The sequence below is a fragment of the Panicum virgatum genome, chromosome 2N, assembly GCF_016808335.1.
Source record: "Panicum virgatum strain AP13 chromosome 2N, P.virgatum_v5, whole genome shotgun sequence".
Classification (NCBI taxonomy): Eukaryota; Viridiplantae; Streptophyta; class Magnoliopsida; order Poales; family Poaceae; genus Panicum; species Panicum virgatum.
This window is the reverse complement of record NC_053146.1, coordinates 35,857,324-35,867,407: the sequence shown is the minus strand read 5'-3', so window position 1 is coordinate 35,867,407 and position 10,084 is coordinate 35,857,324. Positions and strand designations below refer to the sequence as shown.

The 10,084-nt window shown below is 45.6% G+C and overlaps 1 pseudogene; it reads left to right on the top strand.

The window, feature by feature from the left end:
• Positions 1-1,618: 1,618 nt before the first annotated feature.
• LOC120662556 lies at positions 1,619-3,046 on the top strand (annotated as a pseudogene).
• Positions 3,047-10,084: the final 7,038 nt, after the last annotated feature.

Here is a 10,084-nt window from a genome sequence, read left to right as displayed (position 1 = left end):
TGACAATCTCATCTCTTGGTCCTCGAAATGACAGATTGTGGTTTCCCGTTCGAGCGCCGAAGCAGAGTATCGAGATGTCGCTAATGTTGTGGCTGAGGTCTCTTGGTTGCACCAACTGCTAGCCGAGCTACATGTTCCTGTCAACCGAGCCGCTTTGGTCTACTGCGACAACATCAGCACCGTATACATATCTGCCAACCCCATTTAGCATCAACGCACCAAACATGTTGAGATCGACCTTCCCTTTGTTTCAGGAGTGTGTTGCTACAAGAGCTGTCCATGTTCTTCATGTTCCTACGAGTTCATAGTACGCCGACATCTTCACCAAAATTCAGCCGTCTTCAGTGTTTATGGCGTTCAGGTCCAGTCTGAACGTTCAGGCTACCGACAATCAGACTGCGGGGGCTGTTAGAATTGCGTGATAGGGCCCAGGAAGAGGCGGAGGCACCCATCATGAAGGGTGGGGCATATGCTCCAGCTAGCCGCCGGGAACCCCGACCCCGACCCCCTCCTCCTCCGGCGAGTTCGTGGCCCGGCCCCCAATCCCCAGCGGCGGACCGGCGGTTCTGCTGCTCTGTTTTTGCGGCGAGGCGTCGAGACGGGAGGAAGAAGAACACGAACCATTATTGGGCTTGTATTGTACCGATCGGCTCATTCACGGTTGCGCTAGGTCACATGGCAGAGGCCTCCTGGGCGCTGCTCGCTTGCCCAGCCGCTAGGCCAGACCGCCAGAGCAGACCTCACCCAGGCGCCATCGCCATGCACCACTGCCCCCTGCCAGCCCCCGCCCGCCAGGACCCACCACCGTGTGCCGCAGCTCCCTGCCGGCCTCCGCCCGCTGGCACAGACCGCCGCGCCGCCGCAGTGCCGCACCCTGCCTGCCCCCGCCCGCCGGCACCCCGCAGGCGGCAAGCCCGCACCACACCCGCCTGCCGCGCCCCGCCGACGGCCCTCTGCCGGCCTGCCCCAACCGGCCAGGCGCTAGGCGCTAGCCCTGCAGGCACCAACCGCTGCAGGCCACTGACTTTGGCCGGGTGCACCTCCTGGCTCCTGTAAGGCAAGTTTCCCTTCCCTTTTCCTAATCCCAAATTCTTAATCCGACAATCCCCATTAATAATTTGCTACGATTGTTCATAGTTTATCCAATTGAGAATTTCAGATGGAGGGAGAGGACCAAGCCTAGGAGGGGAATGGAGAGCAGGAGCAGGGATGCATCGGTATTGGGCGCGGCCGTGGACGGGGACACGGATGGGGACAAGGTTCAGTAGCTGAGGTTGAGCAGCAACCGGTTGGTATCGAGCTGAATTGTGTCCAAAAAATGCTCGCATGACTTCTCCCGAAATTCAAAAGGACCTTACACAAAGTTGTGCACTAGAGATCAGCAAATTGATAAAGGAGGAGATTGGAGGTAATATGTTCTCTATTCTTATTGATGAATCTCGAGATATATCAATTGCAGAACAAATGGCTGTCATTGTGAGGTTAGTTCTCATATCTCAATTCTTTCATGTTCCATTATTTCTCATTTATTGTATTCCTCATCTAATTGTATCATGTCTTATGTAGGTTTGTAAATAAAAAAAGAATGGTTGTGGAAAGGTTTTTGGGTCTCAAGCATGTGGAGGACACAACATCAAATGCTCTAAAGAAATCTTTGCTACAAATGCTTGCAAAGTATGGGTTATCTATTGGTAAATTACGAGGACAAGGATATGATGGAGCTTCAAATATGAGAGGTGAATTTAATGGGCTGCAAAAACAGATTCGTGATGAGAACCCACATGCTTTTTATGTTCACTGTTTTGCACATCAATTGCAATTAGTCATCGTTTCTGCGACATCTAGCTATTCGTCCTTTGATGATTTCTTCAACTATGTTAGTTTGATTGTGACTAGTGCTAGTTCATCCTATAAAAGGAAGGATAAGCCACTTGCAAAGCATCGTGAAGATATTTTAGAAAGGTTAGATAGTGGTGAGATTTTTTCTGGCAAGGGAAAGCATCAAAGTACAAATTTAGTTAGAGCTAGAGAAATAAGATGGGGTTCTCATTTAACCACATTAGCTCGTATCGAGTCAATGTGGAATTCTGTGGTCAAGATATTGTCCATGATTCATGAGGATGAACGTAACACTAGTCGAGCTGGTGGTTTGGTCCGCAAGATGGAGAGCTTCTCCTTTGTTTTGAATATGAAGTTGATGTTGAAAGTGCTTCGCATTACTAATGAGTTATCCCAGCTATTGCAAAAAAAGGATCAAAATATCGTGCAGGCCATGTCATTACTTGTTGATGTGAAGACCCGTTTGATCACTCTGAGAAATGAAGGTTGACAACCATTACTTGATGAAGTCAAATCATTTTGCATTGCAAAGAAGATTCTTGTGCCAAATATGGATGAGTCAATACCTAGATGGGGTCGATCAAGGCTAGATGGAAACTTAATCACTCAAGAGCATCGTTACCGTGTTAATACTTTTTTGGCTGCTCTAGATGCTATTATTACAGAGATGGATCATCGCTTCAATGAGGTATCATCGGAGATACTTGTTTGTTTCTCTTGTCTTGATCCAGAAGACTCTTTTTCTAAGTTCGATGTTGAGAAGATTGCTAGATTAACAGAAATATATGATCAAGATTTTTCTACTATTGACCGTTCTAATACAAGGGATCAACTTGAGACATTCATATTGCATATGCGAAGAGTAGATCTTTTCAAGGACTGTCAAGATTTTTCAAGTTTGGCTATGAAGATGGTTGAACATGAAAGACATATTGCTTTTCCATTGGTCTATCGCCTTATTGAGCTAGCATTGCTTCTACCAGTGGCAACAGCATCTGTTGAAAGAGCCTTCTCAGCTATGAATATAATCAAGACAGATCTAAGCAATAGGATGGCTCATGAATGGCTTAATGATTTGTTATTGTGCTACATTGAGAAGGAAATCTTTAGAAGCATTGATGCAAAAGAAATCAAGAATACATTCCAAGCCACAAAAAATCGGAGAATTGACTTGCCTATACCACTGAGAAGACCTAGACATGATTAGTGGTTTCTTAAGATGCTAGACTGCTAGTGGTATGTGTTCTCACTACTTTTTACATATATTATTGCTTATATGTCATATCACATACTTGCTCTTTTTCAAATTGGCAGGTTGGTTATCTTAGTTCCTAGATCTTGCCATCTTGGTGTATATTGAATTAAGGAATTATATTGTGGTGTTCAATATTCTACGACATTTTATTTGGAAGGTACCTTCTTTGATCTTAAAATGTACCGTTTATTAACCTTTCGTACCGTATACATGTGATTTTCCTATGAAAGTGTGAGATAAAGTGCGATTTTGGATAGTATGAGTCATGTTTCTCGCGCTAGTCCGCCCCACCTAAAATTTTTGGCTAGCTCCGCCACTGGGCCCAGGTGTGCTGTGCGCCTGGGCCAGGGCCGGCTCATGTGCCGAGCCCAGCTGATTAGGTCGGGCAGGCCATCCCCTGCCTATAAGTAACCCTTGTGTTAAACCCTAATCAAGCAATCATTCCATGCAATCCTATCTACTTTCATGCATCATGTCCCGTCTCCCCATATACCCAGCATCATCTCAAGGGGAGCACAGCTCAGCACTGAGCAGCTAGACATTTGCCGAACCGCATTGCTCAGGCCCAGCTTGTCAGGCATGGAGAAGGGGTAGAACCAGCAGAAGGGGAAACTATAGAGCACGCTCAAGCTGAAGAAAGCCAGGGTATACAACATCCGTTGATGCGTCATCCGCTGGAGTGACTGACTCAAGAATCTAGCACAATATTGTGCCTTTTTATTTTTCATTTTTCCAATTTATGCCAGTTTGGTGGGTGGCCTGGATATGACGAGCTTGACATGTCATCACATAGATGTAAAGGATCTTTGTTTTCCTGCCCCTTGTGAAAGGTATGGCTAGTTGCTAGTGTTGTAAAGATGGAGAGATTCAGATGTTAATACAGGTTAATTACCTCGCTTTAATTTATTTCTTCTCTCAAATTTTATCTGTCTGGCCTCTTGAACTTTGCAGCAATTAAGTGTTGAGTCAATGATAGTTCATAAATAATCATAATTTTCGTATCCATTTGGAAACAAGATATGTGCACCTTTTGTATGCTACTTTTGATGTAGTAAGCAAACTGGTGGCCGGCATTGGTTATTAAAGAAAGAAAGAGTGCACGCAAAGGTTGCTTCAGACTGAATTCAGTGGTTGTATATGCTATTACGAAGGATAACTGGGCCAGATCAACCCATTGGTATTTTTCGCATGCATTGTCAGTGGGAAGTATCCATCTAGGCACCGGATCGTGGCACGACCCAGCGCTAATTGTGCCAGCTTTGGCACCAGGTCAAGCCACGACCTGGTGCCGGTAGTAGCACGGGCCTAAGGCACCAGTTGGTGCCTTGACCCGGTGCTAATGAATTAGAATTAGCACTAGATCAGGGGCACCAACCGGTGCCGTTGGGCTGCGTCTACAAATACCCACCCCTAAGCTACCATGAACTTACTGTTCATGGCGGCCAAGTGAGAAAAGGGGAGGTGATTTTTTACAATTCTTTAATAAAAAGGTTAGCAATTTTATCCGTGACTTAGCAAATAATTTTTTAAACATAGTTAGCATCGGATGTAGTTTATACATGTGATAGTTATTTTTAGATGTAGTTATCACATGATTTAGTTTGTAATTGTTATATTAAGGTTAGCAATAGCCCGAGATGAGGTATTTTGTAAGTCACAGGGGCGTCCCTAGGGGTGTGCAAGTTGTGCGATCGCACAGGGACCCCAAATTTGAAGGGCCTCCAAAATATAAAGTATACCTTATGTATAGTAATATAGGAGGCTTCAATTTTGTTAATTTGCAGCCAAATCCGTAGCAAAATGAGGTCCAAATTGCACCAGAAGTCACACATCGTATTCCTGATTGTCAATAGTCCGATGCCCAGCCTTCCGCTCGGCGGTTGCGGCGGTGCTCGACTCGATCACTGACACCGAAGGCAAGATCGACGCCACATCGCGCACTGACACTCGTGCCTCATGGAGGCGGAACGGACCCGTGCCTGGCAGTCGCCGTCACGATATCGACCGGCCGATGCCGGTCGCCAGACGTGACTCGTGAGATGCCCACTGACCATGCCCACTCCTAGACAGCTATGGCAGCCTATACGCCGCTAGACGCCGCTGCACACTGTGGTTGCCGCAGACAGCGCCTCAGGCTCAGGGTCAGGGCCTCGGCCCTCCGATCTCCGTCCTTACCGTGCGCCTGCACAGTGCCAAGACATCGAGCATTATTATTATTTTTTAATTTTATTAAGATACTATGGGCCCATCTTAACATTTCGCACTGGGCCTCTGGTTTGGCCGGGACGCTCCTAGTAAGTCATGAAATGAATCCGCAACGGAATACTGCTGAAGCATTTTACATGGGAATAAACCAGGGTTATCATTTATATTTCCGCAGTGAAGGCGGTGGTTAATAGATACATAAGTTGATGAATAGTTCTTGCTGGATATTCAATTGCATAAACAGAGGTAAGATAAATAATAGATAGAGGTATATTCCTAAGGCAGTGAGAAAGAAAGGAGATAACAACTCGGGTTTTATATACTTGCAGTTAATTATACAACTCATCATATATTACACTATACACATAATCATTCTAACTCCAGACAAACAGGTACTTCAGCCTCAACTCCACTAGTCTATGGACCAAACAAGAGATAAATGGAAGCTTGAGCAAATGTTGAAGCTTGTGGTGTGTTCTCATTCTCACCCCCCTACTATTTATAATAGGGGGCCATGGGTGTGCACGAGTGAGTTCTGTTGAGCCTCCTTGAACCGACCTTGGGAGCCAATGAGATGCTGCCACATCGAAGGAGGTAAGGTGGTTGTGCCATGGGCCGGTCGGCTGACCAGCCTTGGGCCCCAACCATCCCCGACTGGGTGGCTGTCCTATGGGCCCTGGTCACTTGCTTGGGTGGCTTGGCCTTTGTCCTAAGGTGGTTGCTCTGCAGGTGGGCCCTTTGATCTGTGTGAGTCTGATTCTCGCGGTCTGATTGGTCGACGTATTTTTTTCCTCGGATTCAATAGGTGTGTGTAACCTGCTTTTTTGCTCATTTTCCAACATTGCATATTTTCCAAAGGTATATTGGGTTTTCGATTTATTTTGGGTAATTATGCATGTAAAAAATATAAACTCTCATAATTTTCTGATCAAATTGACATTTAAAAATGGAATTTTATGAGCGTCAATATATAGAATAAAAAACGGCCATCAGCCGGTTTCCCAACCGGTGCCCCGCAACCGCGACCATTGGCCTCTACTTAAGACACCGGGTTTTTCAACCGGTGCCTTAGGCTTCCATTGGTACCGGTTGGAAATACCAGCCGGTACCAAAGAGGCTTCCACGCTGACGTAAGGTGGCAGCCCCTTTGGTACCGGTTGGTATTTCCAACCGGTACCAATGACCTTTTCCCTTTTTTTCCCAAATCTAGTTTTGTTTGTTATATTTATTACTGTTTATTCTTTTATAATTGCTAAACGCACTCAAGCTCTACAGTACTCTACGTTCATTGGTTGTTCGTGTTCGTTTTCAGAGAATATTTGAAACTAACTAAAAGTGAAATGCGAGCATATAATTAAGCTAATTAGATGAACTAATATATTTACAAATTTACAAACATCAAGGCATAATGTTTAAAAATATTTACAAATGTACAAGTCATGTTAGCCGTCCAACTACTAGTCCCCTCAGGATGTCGATGGAAGTCCTCTATAGATGTGACCGTCGTGGTAGAACTCGCCTCTAGGATCCAAGATCTCGTTCAAAATGAATCCGGCGAGCTGCTCGCACACGGCGTTGATCCGATCAGTAGAGTAACATTCATCCCCCATTTGAGACATCTATCATTTAGGAAAAAAGCATTAATATTATGTGCGTTAGTACAATTATGAAAATATACTAGTGAACGGTTTGGACGTACTCTCGTTTCTTCATCAGTAGCCTTCCCGCATGGAGTCATGATGTGCAAGTAGTCGCATATGTAGTACCCGCACCAATCAGTTCCTTGTTGTTGTCTCGCACACTTAAGGAGAAACAAATAAATTACTCAATTTAGAATAATTTGGGATTATATACTTAACTAGACAAATCTTTATGAATGAACATACCGGATAATCCATGTTAACGTTCAGTTCGGGCCTCCATTGACCACGTCCTTTGTTATTTTTCACAAATTTTTTCCAAACCCTGCGCTCAAAGTTAAGTTTGATATTCAGGAATTGTTATTAACAGAAAAAAGATTTGATTGTGCAAACTGAACTTACCTGTTCAAGGGGTCTATGATATGTTGGATTGCGGACTTTGGATTTCTCATTGAGTCAAAGACTATAAGATTGCCGGTCTCTACGGAAAGTATGAGTAAAATCCAATGATAACTGCAGATATAGATAGGATATATACATAAATGTATTAGACAACTTAGTATTTATTTAGTAATATAGCAGAGGTTTGAGTCGATCAAGGCTTACCCAAAGTTGTATGGTATGAATATATAGGATTTGTAACTTTGCCTAGTCAACGAATCGTACATGTTTTCGCACGTTTCCTTGTAACTTTTGTTGATCAATTTCTGGTTGACTAGCAAAGGAGACATGAAGCCGATCTGATGGTGCCATCCATGTTTTCGGCTTCTTTGGATCTCCTGTCTAAACGATGCAATAGAAATTTTATAATGCACACATATAATTATGTTTTTGTTAACAAAAAGTATTAATGTAGAGGTAAGTGATACTTACAAAACCCAAATGGTGATGATAGAGGCGTCGAGGGCTTGTCGATGGTAAATGTCATATAAATTTTGGAAGTACACCCAGAAGTCGTCCTCCCCGCGGAATAAATCATGGTCACGATACTTGACTCCAAACATTTTCCCTTCGTCTTTCGCCATTCGCAGGTACCATCTATGCAAATTGAACATCTGCGTGCCTAGACTTTTCTCCTCTTCCTCAGTGACAAACGGTTTTCCATGCTGGAATGGAGTAATAGTGCGAGCGACAGGGATTTTTGCCTCCACATGCCCCGTTGCCTTCTCTAGCGTTAATCCAGTTTCAGAAAGAAATATTGCGGCATGTAGGTCCGCCTGGAGTTGTACGTCCGTCGGGTGTAGGAGTGGCAACCCTGGCACCCGGAGGGGCTCGAGTTCTTTTTGTTGTGTGCCAAGCTGAGGAATGGTCTTGCCACATTTTTTCTTCAAATTTCTCACCTTGTGTGCCTTTGTCAGAGTACGATCATAGTCCGAGGGTAAGCTTTTCGGTTTTGGTGGGTTGTCTAGGTTTGTGATAAGCTTTTTCCCTAGTTCTAGAGGTACCTTTTCCCTCGGCGGGGGGACTTTAGGCTTCAATTGTTCTTTTATATATCGAGCAGTCTCCTCTTCCAACTGCTCAGCGGTTTTCTCGTAGGTTAATTGTCTTTCGACCATTTTCTGCTTCTTCTTTGAGGGTCCAGCCGCTGGGAGGGATGCTGTCTTTTTCTTTCCCTTTTCTAGTGTAGGAGGAGTTGGAGTATTCGTGGCCCTTTGCGCCGGCGGAGACGGTGGTGAAGGAGGTGGTAGTGGGGACGGCGGTGAGGTAGGCCGCGGAGACGGGCGATCGGTCTGCATGGGAGCCGTTGTGCTTGTAGTAAGTTTGATGTCGGCCTTGCGCCATAGAACGACCTCGTGCAGTGCGTCTCCCAATGTCTTCTCTCCATCCCCTCCAATGAAGTCGAGCTCAAGATCCTCATTGTTTCCAACTATCTACTCGACTGTGACGGAGGTGTAGCCAGGAGGTATCGGCCTTCCATGAATTGTAGTAGAAGGATTCAGGGGCAGGGCTGACCCGTATGCGACATGAATGGATATATTTCTTGCTCGCACATGAAGCTCGCATGGTGTCGGCATGGTCACATCATCCACTGGATACCTCTGGTCATCTACCGCCGTTGGCTCAATCTGGGGTTGCTGTTCCGCTTGTACGTCGGGCGCCGCCGTGGATGCACAGCTGCTGCGTCGCTGAGAGGCCGGACTTATCACAACATCCGGGTGCGACCCAGCAGTGCCCCTTTGGCTCAGAGCTAGCTGCACCGCCTCATTGACCCTGGCGTCCATCTGAGATTCCAAGGACGCAACCTTCTTGTTCATCTTTTCTTCTATGGCACGAAGTTTCTCTTCCTGTTCGGCTTTGCTCTTTCGGTGAGTCTTGTAAGAGGGATCTTCGGCCCAAGCAACTTTCCATGGGACCACGCTGATGCCGTGGGCTCGTCCAGGGTATTCCGGATACTTTAATGCCCTTGTTAGCTCATCATTCTCCCTTTGAGGATGGAATGTTCCTTGTTGAGTCTCATCTATTGCGGCGACTAGATCGCGGGACACTTCTTGCATATGCTCGGGCATGACCAAACTTCCATCCAACTGGTTTAGTGTCACGCCATTAGCAAATAACCACCACTTGGATCTATCCAGCCAATCCCAAGTCGTCGGCCTGATGCCTCTATCTATAAGGTCCTGCTCCATCTTCTGCCATTTTTTAACTGACTTCTTGTACCCGCCAGCCCCAAGGTGGTGGTTGTACTTCTTATTTGCTGCATTCACCTTGGCTTGTTTGGATTTTTTTTGGGCTTCCTCTGATAGTTTGTATTGTTTGAACTCCTCCTAGTATGGTTTAACCTGAGGAAGATCGTCCCAGTTCGGCTCCTTATCCTTCTTGACGTAATTGGTGTACAACTTCTTCTTGAAAGTTGCAAAGGCAAGGGCCATCTTTCTCAAGGCACATTTCTTCACAAGTTCTTGGTCAACTCCTCCCATAGCATTTCCTTCTGATGTGCAGGCACGGCGTGTTGCTGTTCTTCGGGTTTGGTCATTTTCCATAGACTTGTGGTGATCGGAATTCTTGCCCGAACAATAACCCCACATTGGTTGATAAATTTTGTGCTAGCATCCTCTGGAGCACTTGGACAGCCCTCTGCGTCCACTTCTCTGATGACCTGTCTTCCCTCCATGTTCTTGGTTGGCCGGCATCTCCCTTTTGACTG